This window comes from Bos taurus, chromosome 5 (genome assembly GCF_002263795.3).
Source record: "Bos taurus isolate L1 Dominette 01449 registration number 42190680 breed Hereford chromosome 5, ARS-UCD2.0, whole genome shotgun sequence".
NCBI lineage: Eukaryota > Metazoa > Chordata > Mammalia > Artiodactyla > Bovidae > Bos > Bos taurus.
The window spans coordinates 18,602,410-18,621,517 of record NC_037332.1 but is presented as its reverse complement, the minus strand read 5'-3'; the positions used below and the strand labels follow the sequence as shown (position 1 = coordinate 18,621,517).

Sequence of the window (19,108 nt, the reverse complement as noted above, 5' to 3'; positions counted from 1 at the left end):
TATATACATACAGTTACAAAGGTCTCTAGTTTCTTTACTTTTGATAGTATGGCTTTTATTTAAGTCAATTTAGCTGCAGAGGCTACTGAAGATACTTTAAGCTTCAAATTGTAAAAGATATGATTGATAGAAGCCGTTATATAATTATGTCAAACTAATCCTTTATAAACTGGTTTAGAAATGACATAACAGCATTTTACAGTTAAAATGAAGTTCAAATTGAGACATCCGAACATGTAACTGACAGGGTTTTACTCTTTCTCTCTTTGAAAGCAAAGTGATCAGTCATGTTCTGCAAATGGATTACATACATGAGATTTAATGCATAAATATCTCAGTTTAAATCTTTTAAAATGCCATAATTCTTCTTCTCCATTACCCACTTGACTCTATCCAGATAATATATGTAGTCTTTAAAAGCCATTACAGATCTTTAACCTTTAACTTTAACATAGAAAAGAGATGGTTAGAGGAATTCTTTTCAGGTAAATCACATAAGTACAAGTGACTCTTATCCTCCCTGGCTTATATTTTAGCTCCAATCTTTGACTAAATATGTTATCACACTTCTCTGAGTCTCCCCTGCTTCTATTATCACTGTTACTTGGTTTCCTTTGCTGACTCTTCTTTTGTCCTCCTGCCCCTTTGATTGTGGATAATTTATTGAATTCAATCTTCAGGTTTCTTTTTTCCCCCCTGTCTCTCTTTGATGATCTTTTCAACATCTATGGCTTAAAATATCATCTCCATACTGAAAATTTTCAATTTAATGTCTTCAGCTCTAATCAATTACTTCCGTCTCAATTTTTTGTCACACATGCCACCTGGAATTCTCTGCAACCTCTGCAAACTTAGCATATCTAAAAACTGATTTCTCCCCTGGGCATGTCTTACCAGAATTTTTAAAACTTTAAATTTATTTATTTTTAATTGGAGGATAATTGCTTTACAATATTGTGTTGGTTTCTGCCATACATCAATCCGCCATAGGTATACATATATCCCCTCCCTCTTGAAGCTCCTTCTCACCTCCCACCCCATCCCACCCCTCTAGATTGTCTCAGAGTACTTGAGTCATACATAAAATGCCCACCACTACCTATTTTACATATGATAATGTATATGTTTCCATGCTCCTCTCTCAGTTTGTCCACCCTCTCCTTCCTCCGTTGGGTCCACAAGTCCGTTCATATCTATATCTCCATTGCTGCCCTGCGAATAGGTTCATAAGTGTTCTCTTTCTAGATTCCATATATATGTGTTAATATGTGATATTTGTTTTTCTCTTTCTGACTTACTTCACTCTGTGTAACAAGCTCTAGGCAAATTTTAAATCAGTGGTTCTCAACTCAAATTTTGGAGAGGAAACCTGAAGTTGTTAGAAAGTGAAGTTGAATCAGAATCATATATGGAGGTTTTCAAATCAACCTCTCTACAATACACTGTGTCAGAACTTCCTGGGGTGGGGAATTGGGAAAATGGACATAAAGTGAAAAGAGTTTATGGGTGATTTTGCCCAATCTTTTTTTTTTTTTTGAAGGCTTATTTGCTTTATTTTTTTTTTTTAACTTTACAATATTGTATTGGTTTTGCAATACATCAACATGAATCCACCACAGGTATACATGTGTTCCCCATCCTGAACCCTCCTCCCTCCCCATACCATCCCTCTGGGTCGTCCCAGTGCACCAGCCCCAAGCATCCAGTATCGTGCATCGAACCTGGACTGGCGACTCGTTTCATATATGATATTATACATGTTTCAATGCCATTCTCCCAAATCCTCCCACCCTCTCCCTCTCCCACAGAGTCCAAAACACTGTTCTATACATCAGTGTCTCTTTTGCTGTCTCGTATACAGGGTTATTGTTACCATCTTTCTAAATTCCATATATATGCGTTAGTATACTGTATTGGTGTTTTTCTTTCTGGCTTACTTCACTCTGTATAATAGGCTCCAGTTTCATCCACTTCATTAGAACTGATCCAAATGTATTCTTTTTAATGGCTGAATAATACTCCACTGTGTATATGTACCACTGCTTTCTTATCCATTCATCTGCTGATGGACATCTAGGTTGCTTCCATGTCCTGGCTATTATAAACAGTGCTGCGATGAACATTGGGGTACATGTGTCTTTTTCAATTCTGGTTTCCTCAGTGTGTATGCCCAGCAGTGGGATTGCTGGGTCATAAGGCAGTTCTATTTCCAGTTTTTTAAGGAATCTCCACACTGTTCTCCATAGTGGCTGTACTAGTTTGCATTCCCACCAACAGTGTAAGAGGGTTCCCTTTTCTCCACACCCTCTCCAGCATTTATTGCTTGTAGACTTTTGGATCACAGCCATTCTGACTGGCGTGAAATGGTACCTCATAGTGGTTTTGATTTGCATTTCTCTGATAATGAGTGATGTTGAGCATTTTTTCATGTGTTTGTTAGCCATCTGTATGTCTTCTTTGGAGAAATGTCTAGTTCTTTGGCTCATTTTTTGATTGGGTCATTTATTTTTCTGGAATTGAGCTGTAGGAGTTGCTTGTATATTTTTGAGATTAGTTGTTTGTCAGTTGCTTCATTTCCTATTATTTTCTCCCATTCTGAAGGCTGTTTTGCCTAATCTTAACCTCCCACTATCCCCAGTTAAGATGGCTATGTGAGGCCCATGTATATCCACAGCTCCTTTTTCCTTGTCCATTCCTTGCAACTGCTGCTACATACATAATCAAATGTGTCTGAGACAAGGTGAGGGATTTCTTATTTACACCAAAAGAAAAGAGAAAGAAAGGAGCTAGCAAATTACATGGAATAGTCCTAATCTGAAACACCTCTAACAGCTATTTCATGTTCAACATCTCCAACATTTCTTTCATGTTCTTTACTCCCATTCTGTCTACAGGATGCCTTTCTTCAGGATTACTAGGATTATCTTGACTTCCTAATACATTCAGTTTTTTTTTTTTTTCCTTTTTCTTTATTCCCAGTGTTTCTTTGTTCTAATTTATTTTTAATTGAAATATAGTTGATCCTTTAGTCTTTTTTCAATTTCATCCACCCTACATCTACTACCAAATGTATAAGTTATATGTGTATGTGGGGCTTCCATAGTGGCTCAGATGGTAAAGGGTCTGCCTGCAATACAGGAGACTTGGGTTCAATCTCTGGGTTGGGAAGATCCCCTGGAGGAGGGCATGGCAACCCACTCCAGTGTTCTTGCCTGGAGAATCCCTATGGACAAAGGAGCTTGGCAGGCTACAGTATATGGGGTCACAAAGAGTCAGACACGATTGAGCGACTAAACACACAGCACATCCTTTTAATTTTAGCCATTCTAGTAGAAATATAGTTATAGTTCATTGTGGTTTTAATTTTCATTTTCCTGATGACTAATTATGTTGAATATTTTTTCTGTGCTTGTATGTCATTTATGTTTTTCTTTGTGAAATGCCTGTTAAAATCTTTGTGTTTTTTTTTTTTTTTTCCAGACTTGTGTCTTCTAATTATTGAGCTATGTCTTAGCATGTGTGTGTGCTCATTCCTGTCCAACTCTTTGTGATCCCATGGACTGTAACCCTCCAGGAGCCTCTGTCCATGGAATTTTCTAAGAATACTGAAGTGGGTTGCCATTTCCTCCTCCAGGGGATCTTCCTGGCCCAGGGTTTGAACTTGTATCTCTTGTGTCTCCTGCATGGGCAGGTGGACTCTTTACCATTGTGTCACCTGGGAAGCCCCAGTTATGAGTTATAGTTGTTTCTTTTTATTGTCAGGATATGAATGCTTTCAAAGATATGTATTTCACATATATTTTCCCCAAACTTTGCCATACCTTTTCAGTTTTTTTAAAATTTTATTTTATTTTTAAACTTTACATAATTGTATTAGTTTTGCCAAATATCAAAATGAATCCACCACAGGTATACATGTGTTCCCCATCCTGAACCCTCCTCCCTCCTCCCTCCCCATACCATCCCTCTGGGTCATCCCAGTGCACCAGCCCCAAGCATCCAGTATCGTGCATTGAACCTGGACTGGCATCTCGTTTCATACATGATATTTTACATGTTTCAATGCCATTCTCCCAAATCCTTCCACCCTCTCCCTCTCCCACAGAGTCCAAAACACTGTTCTATACATCAGTGTCTCTTTTGCTGTCTCGTACACAGGGTTATTGTTACCCTCTTTCTAAATTCCATATATATGCGTTAGTATACTGTATTGGTGTTTTTCTTTCTGGCTTACTTCACTCTGTATAATAGGCTCCAGTTTCATCCACCTCATTAGAACTGATCCAAATGTATTCTTTTTAATGGCTGAGTAATACTCCATTGTGTATATGTACCAAAGCTTTCTTATCCATTCATCTGCTGATGGACATCTAGGTTGCTTCCATGTCCTGGCTATTATAAACAGTGCTGCGATGAACATTGGGGTACACATGTCTCTTTCCCTTCTGGTTTCCTCAGTGTGTATGCCCAGCAGTGGGATTGCTGGATCATAGGGCAGTTCTATTTCCAGTTTTTTAAGGAATCTCCACACTGTTCTCCATAGTGGCTGTACTAGTTTGCATTCCCACCAACCGTGTAAGAGGGTTCCCTTTTCTCCATACCCTCTCCAGCATTTATTATTTGTAGACTTTTGGATCGCAGCCATTCTGACTGGTGTGAAATGGTACCTCATAGTGGTTTTGATTTGCATTTCTCTGATAATGAGTGATGTTGAGCATCTTTTCATGTGTTTGTTAGCCATCTGTATGTCTTCTTTGGAGAAATGTCTATTTAGTTCTTTGGCCCATTTTTTGATTGGGTCATTTATTTTTCTGGAGTTGAGCTGTAGGAGTTGCTTGTATATTTTTGAGAACAGTTGTTTGTCAGTTGCTTCATTTGCTATTATTTTCTCCCATTCTGAAGGCTGTCTTTTCACCTTGCTAATAGTTTCCTTTGATGTGCAGAAGCTTTTAAGGTTAATTAGGTCCCATTTGTTTATTTTTGCTTTTATTTCCAATATTCTGGGAGGTGAGTCATAGAGGATCCTGCTGTGGTGTATGTCAGAGAGTGTTTTGCCTATGTTCTCCTCTAGGAGTTTTATAGTTTCTGGTCTTACGTTTAGATCTTTAATCCATTTTGAGCTTATTTTTGTGTATGGTGTTAGAAAGTGTTCTAGTTTCATTCTTTTACAAGTGGTTGACCAGATTTCCCAGCACCACTTGTTAAAGAGGTTGTCTTTAATCCATTGTATATTCTTGCCTCCTTCGTCAAAGATAAGGTGTCCATATGTGTGTGGATTTATCTCGGGGCTTTCTATTTTGTTCCATTGATCTATATTTCTGTCTTTGTGCCAGTACCATACTGTCTTGATAACTGTGGCTTTGTAGTAGAGCCTGAAGTCAGGCAGGTTGATTCCTCCAGTTCCATTCTTCTTTCTCAAGATCGCTCTGGCTATTCGAGGTTTTTTGTATTTCCATACAAATTGTGAAATTATTTGTTCTAGCTCTGTGAAGAATACTGTTGGTAGCTTGATAGGGATTGCGTTGAATCTATATATTGCTTTGGGTAGTATACTCATTTTCACTATATTGATTCTTCCAATCCATGAACATGGTATATTTCTCCATCTATTAGTGTCCTCTTTGATTTCTTTCACCAGTGTTTTATAGTTTTCTGTATACAGGTTTTAGTTTCTTTAGGTAGATATATTCCTAAGTATTTTATTCTTTCTGTTGCAATGGTGAATGGAATTGTTTCCTTAATTTCTCTTTCTGTTTTCTCATTATTAGTGTATAGAAATGCAAGGGATTCCTGTGTGTTGATTTTATATCCTGCAGCTTTACTATAGTCATTGATTAGTTCTAGTAATTTTCTGGTGGAGTCTTTAGGGTTTTCTATGTAGAGGATCATGTCATCTGCAAATAGTGAGAGTTTTACTTCTTTTCCAATTTGGATTCCTTTTATTTCTTTTTCTGCTCTGATTGCTGTGGCCAAACTTCCAAAACTATGTTGAATAGTAATGGTGAAAGTGGGCACCCTTGTCTTGTTCCTGACTTTAGAGGAAATGCTTTCAATTTTTCACCATTGAGGATAATGTTTGCTGTGGGTTTGTCATATATAGCTTTTTTTATGTTGAGGTATGTTCCTTCTATTCCTGCTTTCTGGAGAGTTTTTATCATAAATGGGTGTTGAATTTTGTCAAAGGCTTTCTCTGCATCTATTGAGATAATCATATGGTTTTTATTTTTCAATTTGTTAATGTGGTGTATTACATTGATTGATTTGCGGGTATTGAAGAATCCTTGCATCCCTGGGATAAAGCCCACTTGGTCATGGTGTATGATCTTTTTAATGTGTTGTTGGATTCTGATTGCTAGAATTTTGTTAAGGATTTTTGCATCTATGTTCATCAGTGATGTTGGCCTGTAATTTTCTTTTTTTGTGGGATCTTTGTCAGGTTTTGGTATTAGGGTGATGGTGGCCTCATAGAATGAGTTTGGCAGTTTACCTTCCTCTGCAATTTTCTGGAAGAGTTTGAGCAGGATAGGTGTTAGCTCTTCTCTAAATTTTTGGTAGAATTCAGCTGTGAAGCAGTCTGGATCTGTGCTTTTGTTTGCTGGAAGATTTTTTATTACAGTTTCAATTTCCGTGCTTGTGATGGGTCTGTTAAGATTTTCTATTTCTTCATGGTCGAGTTTTGGAAAGTTGTACTTTTCTAAGAATTTGTCCATTTCTTCCACGTTGTCCATTTTATTGGCATATAATTGTTGATAGTAGTCTCTTATGATCCTTTGTATTTCTGTGTTGTCTGTTGTGATCTCTCCATTTTCATTTCTAATTTTATTGATTTGATTTTTCTCCCTTTGTTTCTTGATGAGTCTGGCTAATGGTTTGTCAATTTTATTTATCCTTTCAAAGAACCAGCTTTTGGTTTTATTGATTTTTGCTATGGTCTCTTTTGTTTCTTATGCATTTATTTCTGCTCTAATTTTTAAGATTTCTTTCCTTCTACTAACCCTGGGGTTCTTCATTTCTTCCTTTTCTAGTTGCTTTAGGTGTAGAGTTAGGTTATTTATTTGACTTTTTTCTTGTTTCTTGAGGTGTGCCTGTATTGCTATGAACTTTCCCCTTAGGACTGCTTTTACCGTGTCCCACAGGTTTTGGGTTGTTGTGTTTTCATTTTCATTCGTTTCTATGCAAATTTTGATTTCTTTTTTGATTTCTTCTGTGATTTGTTGGTTATTCAGCAGCGTGTTGTTCAGCCTCCATATGTTGGAATTTTAAATAGTTTTTCTCCTGTAATTGAGATCTAATCTTACTGCATTGTGGTCAGAAAAGATGCTTGGAATGATTTCTATTTTTTTGAATTTACCAAGGCTAGATTTATGGCCCAGGATGTGATCTATCCTGGAGAAGGTTCCATGTGCGCTTGAGAAAAAGGTGAAGTTCATTGTTTTGGGATGAAATGTCCTATAGATATCAATTAGGTCTAACTGGTCTATTGTATCGTTTAAAGTTTGTGTTTCCTTGTTAATTTTCTGTTTAGTTGATCTATCCATAGGTGTGAGTGGGGTATTAAAGTCTCCCACTATTATTGTGTTATTGTTAATTTCTCCTTTCATACTTGTTAGCATTTGTCTTACATACTGCGGTGCTCCCGTGTTGGGTGCATATATATTTATAATTGTTATATCTTCTTCTTGGATTGAACCTTTGATCATTATGTAGTGACCTTCTTTGTCTCTTTTCACAGCCTTTGTTTTAAAGTCTATTTTATCTGATATGAGTATTGCTACTCCTGCTTTCTTTTCGTCCCTATTTGCATGGAAAATCTTTTTCCAGCCCTTCACTTTCAGTCTGTATGTGTCCCCTGTTTTGAGGTGGGTCTCCTGTAGACAACATATGTAGGGGTCTTGTTTTTGTATCCATTCAGCCAGTCTTTGTCTTTTGGTTGGGGCATTCAACCCATTTACGTTTAAGATAATTACTGATAAGTATGATCCCGTTGCCATTTACTTTATTGTTTGGGGTTCGAATTTATACACCATTTTTGTGTTTCCTGTCTAGAGAATATCCTTTAGTATTTGTTGGAGAGCTGGTTTGGTGGTGCAGAATTCTCTCAGCTTTTGCTTGTCTGAAAAGCTTTTGATTTCTCCTTCATACTTGAATGAAATCCTTGCTGGGTACAATAATCTGGGCTGTAGGTTATTTTCTTTCATCATTTTAAGTATGTCTTGCCATTCCCTCCTGGCTTGAAGAGTTTCTATTGAAAGATCAGCTGTTATCCTTATGGGAATTCCCCTGTGTGTTATTTGTTGTTTTTCCCTTGCTGCTTTTAATATTTGTTCTTTGTGTTTGATCTTTGTTAATTTGATTAATATGTGTCTTGGGGTGTTTCGCCTTGGGTTTATCCTGTTTGGGACTCTCTGGGTTTCTTGAACTTGGGTGATTACTTCCTTCCCCATTTTTGGGAAGTTTTCAACTATTATTTCCTCAAGTATTTTCTCATGGTCTTTCTTTTTGTCTTCTTCTTCTGGAATCCCTATGATTCGAATGTTGTAGCATTTAATATTGTCCTGGAGGTCTCTGAGATTGTCCTCATTTCTTTTAATTTGTTTTTCTTTTATCCTCTCTGATTCATTTATTTCTACCATTCTATCTTCTAATTCACTAATCCTATCTTCTGCCTCTGTTATTCTACTATTTGTTGCCTCCAGAGTGTTTTTAATTTCATTCATTGCATTATTCATTATATATTGACTCTTTTTTATTTCTTCTAGGTCCTTGTTAAACCTTTCTTGCATCTTCTCAATCCTTGTCTCCAGGCTATTTATCTGTGATTCCATTTTAATTTCGAGATTTTGGATCAATTTCACTATCATTATTCGGAATTCTTTATCAGGTAGATTCCCTATCTCTTCCTCTTTTGTTTGGTTTGGTGGGCATTTATCCTGTTCCTTTATCTGCTGGGTATTCCTCTGTCTCTTCATCTTGTTTATATTGTTGGTTTTGGGGTGTCCTTTCTGTATTCTGGCAGTTTGTGGAGTTCTCTTTATTGTGGCTTTTCTTTGCTGTGTGTGGGTTTGTACAGGTGGCTTGTCAAGGTTTCCTGGTTAGGGAAGCTTGTGTCGGTGTTCTGGTGGCTGGAGCTGTATTTCTTCTCTCTGGAGTGCAATGAAATGTCCAGTAATGAGTTATGAGATGTCTTTGGTTTTGGGGTGACTTTGGGCAGCTTGTACCTTGAAGCTCAGGGCTGTGTTCCTTTGTTGCTGGAGAATTTGCTTGGTATGTCTTGACCTGGAACTTGTTGGCCCTTGTGTGGTGCTTGGTTTCAGTGTTGGTATGGAGGCGTTTGATGAGCTCCTGTCAATTAATGTTCCTTGAAGTCAGGAGTTCCCTGGAGTCAGGGTTTGGACTTAAGCCTCCTGCTTCCAGTTATTGGTCTTATTTTTACAGTAGTTTCAAAACTTCTCCTTCTATACAGCACCATTGATAAAACATCTACGTTAAAGATGAAAAGTTTCTCTACTGTGAGGGTCACTCAGAGAGGTTCACAGTGTTACATGGAGAAGAGAAGAGGGAGGAGAGAGTTGGAGGTGACCCAAATGAGATGAGGTGGAATCAATAGTGGAGAGAGTGGGGTAGCCAGTAGTCACTTCCTTATGTGCACTCCACAACTGGACCAGTCAGAGATGTTCACGGAGTTATACAGAGAAGAGAAGAAGGAGGAAGGAGACAGAGGTGGCCAGAAGGATAAAAGGGGGGAATGAAAAGAAGGGAGACAGCTCCATCCAGTAATCAGTTCCCTAAGTGTTCTCCACCGTCTGGAACACACAGAAACTCACAGAGTTGGGTAGAGTAGAGAGGGGTTAGGGAGGAGACACAGGCGACCTGGTGGAAAAAAAGGAGAGTCCAAAGGGAGGGAGAGCAGTCAAGCCAGTAATCTCGCTCCCTAGTGAAAAATGGGTCCTGAGGATTGGGTTCTTAAAGGTACAAAATTGGTAACAAATACATAAAAGCAAAAATTAAAAATCTAGAGTAGAGTTTGGAATTTCAAAAATACAATGTTAAAGAAAAGAAGAAGGAAAAGAAAGAGAGAAAAAACGAACAAAGAAAAACAAACAAGGTCACAAAAATTATAAAGAAAATACAGGTACAAAATTGATAACTAATACCAAAAAGCAGAAATTAAAAATCTAGAGTAGAGTTTGGAATTTCAAAAATACAATGTTAAACAAAAGGAAGAAGAGACATAAAGAGAGAAAACAAACAAACAAACAAAAACAAACAATGTCGCAAAAATTATAAAGAAAATACAGGTACAAAATTAATATCAAATACCAAAAAGCATGAATTAAAAATCTAGAGTAGAGTTTGGAATTTCAGATATACAACGTTATATAAAAGAAGAAGAGAAAGAAACAGAAAAAAAAAGTCACAGAAATTATAAAAAAAACTATAGGTACAAAATTGATAACATATACCAAAAAGCTAAAATTAAAAAACTAGAGTAGAGTTTGGAATTTCAAAAATACAATGTTAAAGAAAAGAAGAAAAGAAGGAAAAAAAAACCAAGGTTGAAAAATTATAAAATATATATATATATGAAGTTTGCTGAAGAAGAAAAAAATAGGGTCTTTTTTTTTTTTTTTTGCAAAGTAATAGGTTATAAAAGTGAAAATTAAAGGAACAATAGAGGACTTAAAAAAATTTTTTTTTCTAAAAATTAAAAAAAAAGAGAGAAAGAAAGAATGATCATAAAAATAGTAAAAATATATCTAGGACTTTCTCTGGTTTTGTTGTGAGTATTGTGGGTTCAGTTCATTTTTGGCTAGTTCCTTGGTCTGACTTATATTTCTCAAGATCTATAGGCCCCTTCCTATGTAGTCTGTAGTAACCATGGGGTTTTAATCTATTGCCTGTAGCGTCCAAGGCGTTTCCCTCTGTTATAGCTTCTTCTGTTTGCTGGTCTCTTCAGTGTCTGGTTACCGCCCTGACACAAAGGGGACGGTGGGGGAAACTTTGTTTTTTTTTTTTTTAGGCTCACTTGTTCAGTCGCACTGTGGGGAGGGAGGGAGGGATGCTGCAAACAAATAACACTGGCGTGCGCTCGCAGTGCCTCAGCCACCCTGGGTCTGCCCCCGCTCACAGCGCGTGTAGCCTCCCTGCCCACACTGCTTGGGCTCTAGGTTGTTCCGCCGGGAACAATCCGAGGCCGGCCCTGGACTGCATGCACCTCCCAGGTCCAAGCCGCTCAGGTTCAGGCACGCGGGTAGTCCTCAGAGGCGCAGACTCGGTTGGGCCTGCGTTTTGTGCACTTCCCAGGTCCAAGCAGCTCAGGTAATGAGGTGTTTGGCGAGCGCCAATGCTGTGACTTATCGCCTCCCCGTCACTCGGTTATCTGGGTGTAAAACCGGCGCACCTTCTCAGGCAGATGTTGACCGTCCAGACCCCCAAGAAGTTTTAGTTAGCAAAGAAGCCTGCTTACAGTTTTATAGATAATGTCTCTCTGGGGCTGCGATTGCCCCCTTCCAGCTCTGGCTGCCTGTTACCGGAGGGGGAAGGTCTGCAGCCGGCTATCTCTGTTCAGTCCTTTGTTCCGTGCGCGGGCCTGGCGGTGTCTTAGGTTGGGGCTGGCTTTTCGCGTGGTAGATATCCCACAGTCTGGTTTGCTAGCCCAGATTATTTCGCTCAGATAGTGCTCAGGGTATTCAGGCCAGATTCTTACTCTGAGCGATGCAGCCCGCGCCACGCCTCCCTGCCCAGCCCCCGCTTGCTAATGGTGTGTGCAGGCGTCTGCGCTGCTTCTCCGCTGGGGGAGTTACCATAGGGCTTGCAATCTGTGAGTTTTAATTGTTAATTTATTTTTTCTCCCTGTTATGTTGCCCTCTGTGCTTCCAAAGCTCAGCACAGATTTGGCAGTGAGAAAGTTTCCTGGTATTTGGAAACTTCTCTCTTTTTAATACTCCCTTCCCGGGACGGAGCTCCGTCCCTCCCTCTTTTGTCTCTTTTTTTGTCTTCTATATTTTTTCCTACTTCCTTTCGAAGAGTTGGGTTGCTTTTCTGGGTGCCTGATGTCCTCTGCCGGCATTCAGTATTTGTTTTGTGGAATTTACTCGATGTTTAAATGCTCTTTTGATGAATTTGTGGGGGAGAAAGTGTTCTCCCCGTCCTACTCCTCTGCCATCTTGGCTCCTCCCCCCCTTTTCAGTTTTTAAATAGTGTCTTTAGAAAAGCAAAAGTTTTAATTTAATGAAGTCTAATTTAACCATCTTTTTCTTCCATTGTCCATGCATTTTGTGACATATCTAACTTTTGTTGTTGTTGTTGTTTAACCTAAGGCCACAAAGATTTTCTCCTCCTTTTTTTCCCAGAATTTTTATATTTTATTTTTGTTTAGGCCTACAATCCTTTCAGAATAATTTGTATATATAAGATAAGGGCCAAAGTTCTTATTTGCATGTGCTTAGTTGCTCAGTCGTGTCCAACTCTTTGTAACCCTTTGGACTGTGGCCTACCAGGCTCCTCTGTCCATGGGATTTTCCAGGCAAGAATACTGGAGTGGGTTACCATTTCCTCCTCCAGGGAAACTTTCTGACCCAGGGATCAAACCTGCTTCTCCTATATCTCCTGCATTGGCAGGTGGATTCTTCACCCACTGAGCCATACCAGTAGCCAATTATTCCAGCACTATTTGTTGAAAAGACCATCCTTTGCCCATTGAATTACTCTAGCTCCTTTGTTGAAATTCTTGCTCTCTCTTCTATTCCACTGATCTCTACATTAATCCTAATGCTAGTACTACACTGTTTCGATTAGTAAAATTTCATGGTAAACCATGAAATCGAGTGGTATAGGCTTTTAATTTTTTTCTTTTCATCAAAGTTCATCTTTTCATCATGAATCACTTGGCTATTCTATGTATGTAGAATTCTCATGTGGATTTAAGAGTAACTTTATTAAATTCTTAAAAAAAAACAAAAAAACAACCCAATGGGTTTTTGACTAGAATAGCATTGACACCACAAGCCATAATGGGAAAAACTTGAAATCTTAATAGTAAAGGCTCTTCTATAAAGCTCAATATATGTCATGTATTTGTATCTTCTTTAATTAATTCCAGCAATGTTTTATAGTTTTTAGTTTATAAAATTTGAACACAGTTTGTTAAATATGTCCACGAGTATTTCATATTTTTATGCTATTTAACTGGTATTGATTTTTAAATGTCATCTTTTAGTTATGCCTTGCTAACATTTAGAAACAAAATTGATTTTGTATAATTGCTTTGAATATACAATCTTGCTAAATTTGCTTATACATTTTTCCTTTTTTTTTTTTTTGTAGAATGCATAGCATTTTATTCATAAACATTCCTTAAGCAGGTAAGGTCAGTTTTATTCTTCTATTATAATTTATATGGATTTTTTTGGGGGAGTGTGGTTATTCTTCTGGCTAGGTCTTCCAGTGCAATGTAGGAAAAAAGGTGGAGGTGGGGGACATATTTGGCTCTTTGCAACTAGGGAGAAAATACTCAGCATTTCATTATTAAGTATAGGCTGTGGGTTTCTCATAGATACTCTTTGTTATATGGATAATCTACTATCAAATTGCTTGCCTAGTAAGAGTTTTCTATCAGGAATTGATGTTGAATTTTGTCAAATGCTTTTTCTGTATCTATGCTGATAATTTTGGAGAAGGCAACGGCACCCCACTCCAGTACTCTTGCCTGGAAAATCCCATGGGTGGAGGAGCCTGGTAGGCCGCAGTCCGTGGGGTCACGAAGAGTTGGACACGACTGAGTGACTTCACTTTCACTTTTCACTTTCATGTATTGGAGAAGGAAATGGCAACCTACTTGTGTGTTCTTGCCTGGAGAATCCCAGGGACAGGGGAGCCTGGTGGGCTGCCGTCTATGGGGTCGCACAGAGTCGGACACGACTGAAGCAACTTAGCAGTAGCAGCAGCAGCAGCAGCAGCGTGCTGACAATTATATCATTTTTTGCTTTAAAACCTGTTAGTAGGTGTATTACATTGACTACTGTACAAATGTCTCCACAAATGTCAACACTGCATTAGTGAGAGAAAACCCACTTGCTTATGTTGTATTTTTTCTTCAATTATTGCTAGATTATATTTGTTAAAGTATATTTTATAAACTTTAAGTTATAAGCATATCCATTTTGTCTTGCCTTATTGCTTGCACTGTTTCTGACAATGCTATTAGTCTTATTTTTGTTCCCCTGTATGCAATGTGCCACTTTTTTCCTGGCTGCTTTTAACATTTGATCTTTTACAATGGTTTTGAGATATTTGATTTATACACATCTTGGTGTAGTTTGCTTCATGATTCTTGTCTTCAGGTTTATTGAGCTTCTTTGAAATGTGGATTGATAGTTTTCAACAAATTTATAAAATTATATTTTCAAACATTTTTGAAAATATTTTTCATACAAATATGATGTTTCCTGCTGCAATGCAGGGGACCCCAATTCAATTCCTGGGTCAGGAAGATCCACTGGAGAAGGGATAGGCTACCCACTTCAGTATTCTTGGGCTTCCCTTGTGACTCAGCTGGTAAAGAATCCATCTGCAATGTGGGAGACCTGGGTTTGATCCCTGGGTTGGAAAGATCCCCTGGAGGGGGGAAGGGTACCCCCTCCAGTTTTATGGCCTGGAGAATTCCATGGATTATACAGGAGAGTCAGACATGACTGAGACTTTCACTTCACTTCATGATGTTTTTCATATAATATAAATGCTATTATATTTTCAAACATTTTTCTATCTTTTCTTCTCTCTCATTTCCTTCCTCAACTTGGAATACATGTAAATTAGGTAGCTTGAAGTGGTCCCACAACTCACTGATGTTTCATTCACTACTTTTACTTGTGAAATACTCATATTTGTTGGCCTTTTACCCATACAATGGCACTGAGAGGGAAATACTATGCTGTTCATGTTGTAAAGGAGGAAACCAAGACTAAGAGGTTGACTTCCTTGACATTTGTTATTTAGCAAATAGTTTTAAGCATCGGTGATTAGCTGAACACTGGGGATCCAGTGTTTATATATTGAACACAAATAAATATGACATGGCCCCTGATTTTGTTTTTTACTCAGTATATACAAATCAGAATAATTATAATAAATGTCCTCATACCCATCACTCTGCATCAGTAATGATTAATTTATGACAAGTTTATTTCACCCATATGAAGGAGGCAGCAGAGAATGAGATGGTTAGATAGTATCACCAACTCAAAGGAAATGACTTTGAGCAAACTCTGGGAGAATAGTGGAGCACAGAGGAGCCCGGCATGCTGTAGTTCACACAGCGTGTCAGACATGACTTCGCAACTGAACAACAAAGTTCATCCTATCCCCTCCTCTCAGCTTTTATATAGTGCTTTTTAACATTTTATTTTGAAATAATTATCAATTCACATGAAGCTACAAAGATAGTACAGAGAAGACTGAGGTATCTTTTACCCCATTTTTCGTGGTTATATCTTAGGTAAGCAAAGTACAATATCAAAAACATCGACACTGATACAACATGTGAATAGTGTTTTGTTTGTTTGCTGTAATTGCATATTGGATTCATTTAACCACCACTGAAATCAAAATAAAAACCATTTTATCCCATGAATATCTCACTTATATTACTACTTTAGAGTCATACTAACCGTCTTCCTAACTTTTGTCCCAGATGGTCAAGGCTGAAATCAGATTGATTATATTTTTTGCAGCCAAAGAAGGAGAAGCTCTATACAGTCAGCAAAAACAAGACTAGGAGCTGACTGTGGCTCAGATCATGAAGTCCTTATTGCCAAATTCAGACTTAAATTGAAGTAAGTAGGGAAAACAACTAGACCTTTCAGGTATGACCTATATCAAATCCTTTATGATTATACAGTAGAAGTGACAAGTAGATTCAAGGGATTAGATCTGATAGAGTGCCTGAAGAACTATGGATGGAGGTTCGTGACTTTGTACAGGATGCAGTGATCAAGACCATCCTCAAGAAAAAGAAAGGCAAAAAAGCAAACTGGTTGTCTGAGGAGGACTTACAAATAGCTGAGAAAAGAAGGGAAGCTAAAGGCAAAGGAGTAAAGGAAAGATATACCCATTTGAATGCAGAGTTCTTTTCTTTGGGATGCTATTCCAAAGAATAGCAAGGAGAGATAAGAAAGCCTTCCTCATTGATCAATGTAAAGAAAGAGAAGAAAACAATAGAATGGGAAGGACTAGAGATCTGTTCCCTGGAGGAGGGCATGGCAACCCACTCCAGTATTTTTGCCTGGAGAATACCATGGACAGAGGAGCCTGGCAGGCTATGGTCCATGGGGTCGCAAAGAGCTGGACATGACTGAGTGACTTTGTATGCACACAGAGATCTCTTCAAGAAAATTATAGATACCAAGGAAACATTTATTGCAAAAATAGGCACAATAAAGGACAGAAATTGTATGGACCTAACAGAAGCAGAAGATATTAAGAATAGGTGACAAGAATACACAGAAGAACTGTACAAAAAAGACAATAATGACCCAGATAACCACAATGGTGTGGTCAGTCACCTACAGCCAGACATCCTGGAATACAAAGTCAGTGGCCTTTAGGAAGCATCACTATGAACAAAGCTAGTGGAGGTGATGGAATTCCAGTTGAGCTATTTCAAAACCGAAAAAATGATGCTGTGAAAGTGCTATACTCAATATGCCAGAAAATCTGGAAAACTCAGCAGTGGCCACAGGACTTGAAAAGGTCAGTTTTCTTTTCAGTCCTAAAGAAAGACAATGCCAAAGAATATTCAAACTACTGCACAATAGCACTCATCTCACATACTAGCAAAGTAATGCTCAAAATTCTCCAGGCCAGGCTTCAACAGTACATGAACTATGAAATTCCAATGTTCAAGCTGGATTTAGAAAAGGCAGAGGAACCAGAGATCAAATTGTCAACATCTGTTGAATCATTGAAAAACCAAGAAAATTCCAGAAAAATATCTACTTCTGCTTTATTCACTATGCCAAAGCCTCTGACTGTGTGGTCACAAGACACTATGGAAAATTCTTCAAGAGATGGGAATACCAGACCACCTGACCTGCCTGTTGAGAAATCTGTATGCAGGTCAAGAAGAAACAGACCCAGACATGGAAAAACAGACTGGTTCCAAACTGGGAAAGGAGTACGTCAAGCTGTATACTGTTACCTTGCTTTTTTAACTTGCATGCAGAGTACATCATGAGAAATGCTGGACTAAGTGAAGCAAAAGCTGGAATCAAGATTTCTGGGAGAAATATCAATAACCTCAGATATGCAGATGACACTACACTATGGCAGAAAGTGGAGAAGAACTAAAAAGCCTCTTAATGAAGGTGAAAAAAGAGAGTGAAAAAGCTGGTTTAAAACTCAATATTCAAAAAACAAAGATCATGGCATCCAGTCCCATCACTTCATGGCAAACAGATGGAGAAACAATGGAAACAGTGACAGACTTATGTTTTGGGCTACAAAAATCACTGCAGATGGTGACTGCAGCCATGAAATTAAAAGACTCTTACTCCTTGGAAGGAAAGTTATGACCAACCTAGATAGCATATTCAAAAGCAGAGACATTACTTTGCCAACAAAGGTCTGTCTAGTCAAGGCTATGGTTTTTCCAGTGGTCATGTATGGATGTGAGAGTTGGACTGTGAAGAAAGCTGAGTGCCAAGGAATTGATGCTTTTGAACTGTGGTGTTGGACTCTTTAGAGTCCCTTGGACTGCAAGGAGATCAAACCAGTCAATCCTAAAGGAAATCAGTCCTGAATAATCTTTGGAAGGTTGACACTCCAATACTTTGGCTACCTGATGCAAGAACTGACTCATTTGAAAAGACCCTGATGTTTGGAAAGATTGAAGGCAGGAAGAGAAGGGGATGACAGAGGATGAGATAGTTGGATGGCATCACTGACTCAAAGAACATGAGTTTGAGTAAACTCCGGGAGTTGGTAATGGACAGGGAAGCCTGGCATACTGCAGTCCATGGGGTCACAATGAGTTGGACATGACTGAGCTACTGAACTTAACTGAACTTTAATCCCTAACCCCTAGAAACCACTGATTTAACTATCATCCTTTTTATTATATCATTTTAAAAGAGTTATAGGGGACTGGAATGCAAAAGTAGGAAGTCAGAAAACACCTGGAGCAACAGGCAAATTTGGCCTTGGAATACAGAATGAATCAGGGCAAAGGCTTATAGAGTTTTGCCAAGAAAATGTACTGGTCATAGGAAACACCCTCTTCCAACAACACAAGAGAAGACTCTACACATGGACATCACCAGATGGCCAACACCGAAATCAGATTGATTATATTCTTTGCAGCCAAAGTTGGAGAGGTTCTATACAGTCAGCAAAACAAGACCAGGAGCGAACTGTGGCTCAGATCATGAGCTCCTTATTGCCAAATTTAGATTTAAGTTGAAGAAAGTAGGGAAAACCATTAGACTATTTAGGTATAACCTAAATCAAATCCCTTATGATTATACAGTGGAAGTGAGAAATAGATTTAAGGGAATAGATCTGATAGACAGAGTACCTGATGAACTATGGACAGAGGTTCATGACATTGTATGGGAGACAGGGATCAAGACCATCCCCAGGAAAAAGAAATGCAAAAAAAGCCAAATGGCTATCTGAGGAGGCCTTACAAATAGCTGTGAAAAGAAGAGAAGTGGAAAGCAAAGGAGAAAAGGACAGATATACATATTTGAATGCAGAGTTTCAAAGAATAGCAAGGAGAAATAAGAAAGCCCTTCCTAGTGATCAATGCAAAGAAATAGAGGAAAACAATAGAATGGGAAAGACTAGAGATCTCTTCAAGAAAATTAGAGATACCAAGGGAACATTTCATGCAGAGATGGGCTCAATAAAGGACAGAAATGATATGGACCTAACAGAAGCAGAAGATATTAAGAAGAGGTGGCAAGAATACACAGAAGTGTACAAAAAAGATTTTCACCACCCAGTTAATCACAGTGGTGTGATCACTGAATTAGAGCCAGACATCCTGGAATGTGAAGTGAAGTGGGCCTTAGGAAGCATCACTACAAACAAAGCTAGTGGAGGTGATAGA

The 19,108-nt window shown here is 38.4% G+C and overlaps 1 long non-coding RNA gene across 1 annotated transcript in view; it reads left to right on the top strand.

Annotated features, from left to right (window-relative positions):
- Positions 1 to 16,472, top strand: part of LOC104972350 (uncharacterized) — a 50,596-nt gene extending 34,124 nt beyond the window's left edge. Inside the window, exon 2 of the long non-coding RNA XR_806532.4 lies at positions 13,327 to 16,472. This is a non-coding gene — a long non-coding RNA (uncharacterized lncRNA). The remainder of the gene's footprint in view (positions 1 to 13,326) is intronic.
- Positions 16,473 to 19,108: the final 2,636 nt, after the last annotated feature.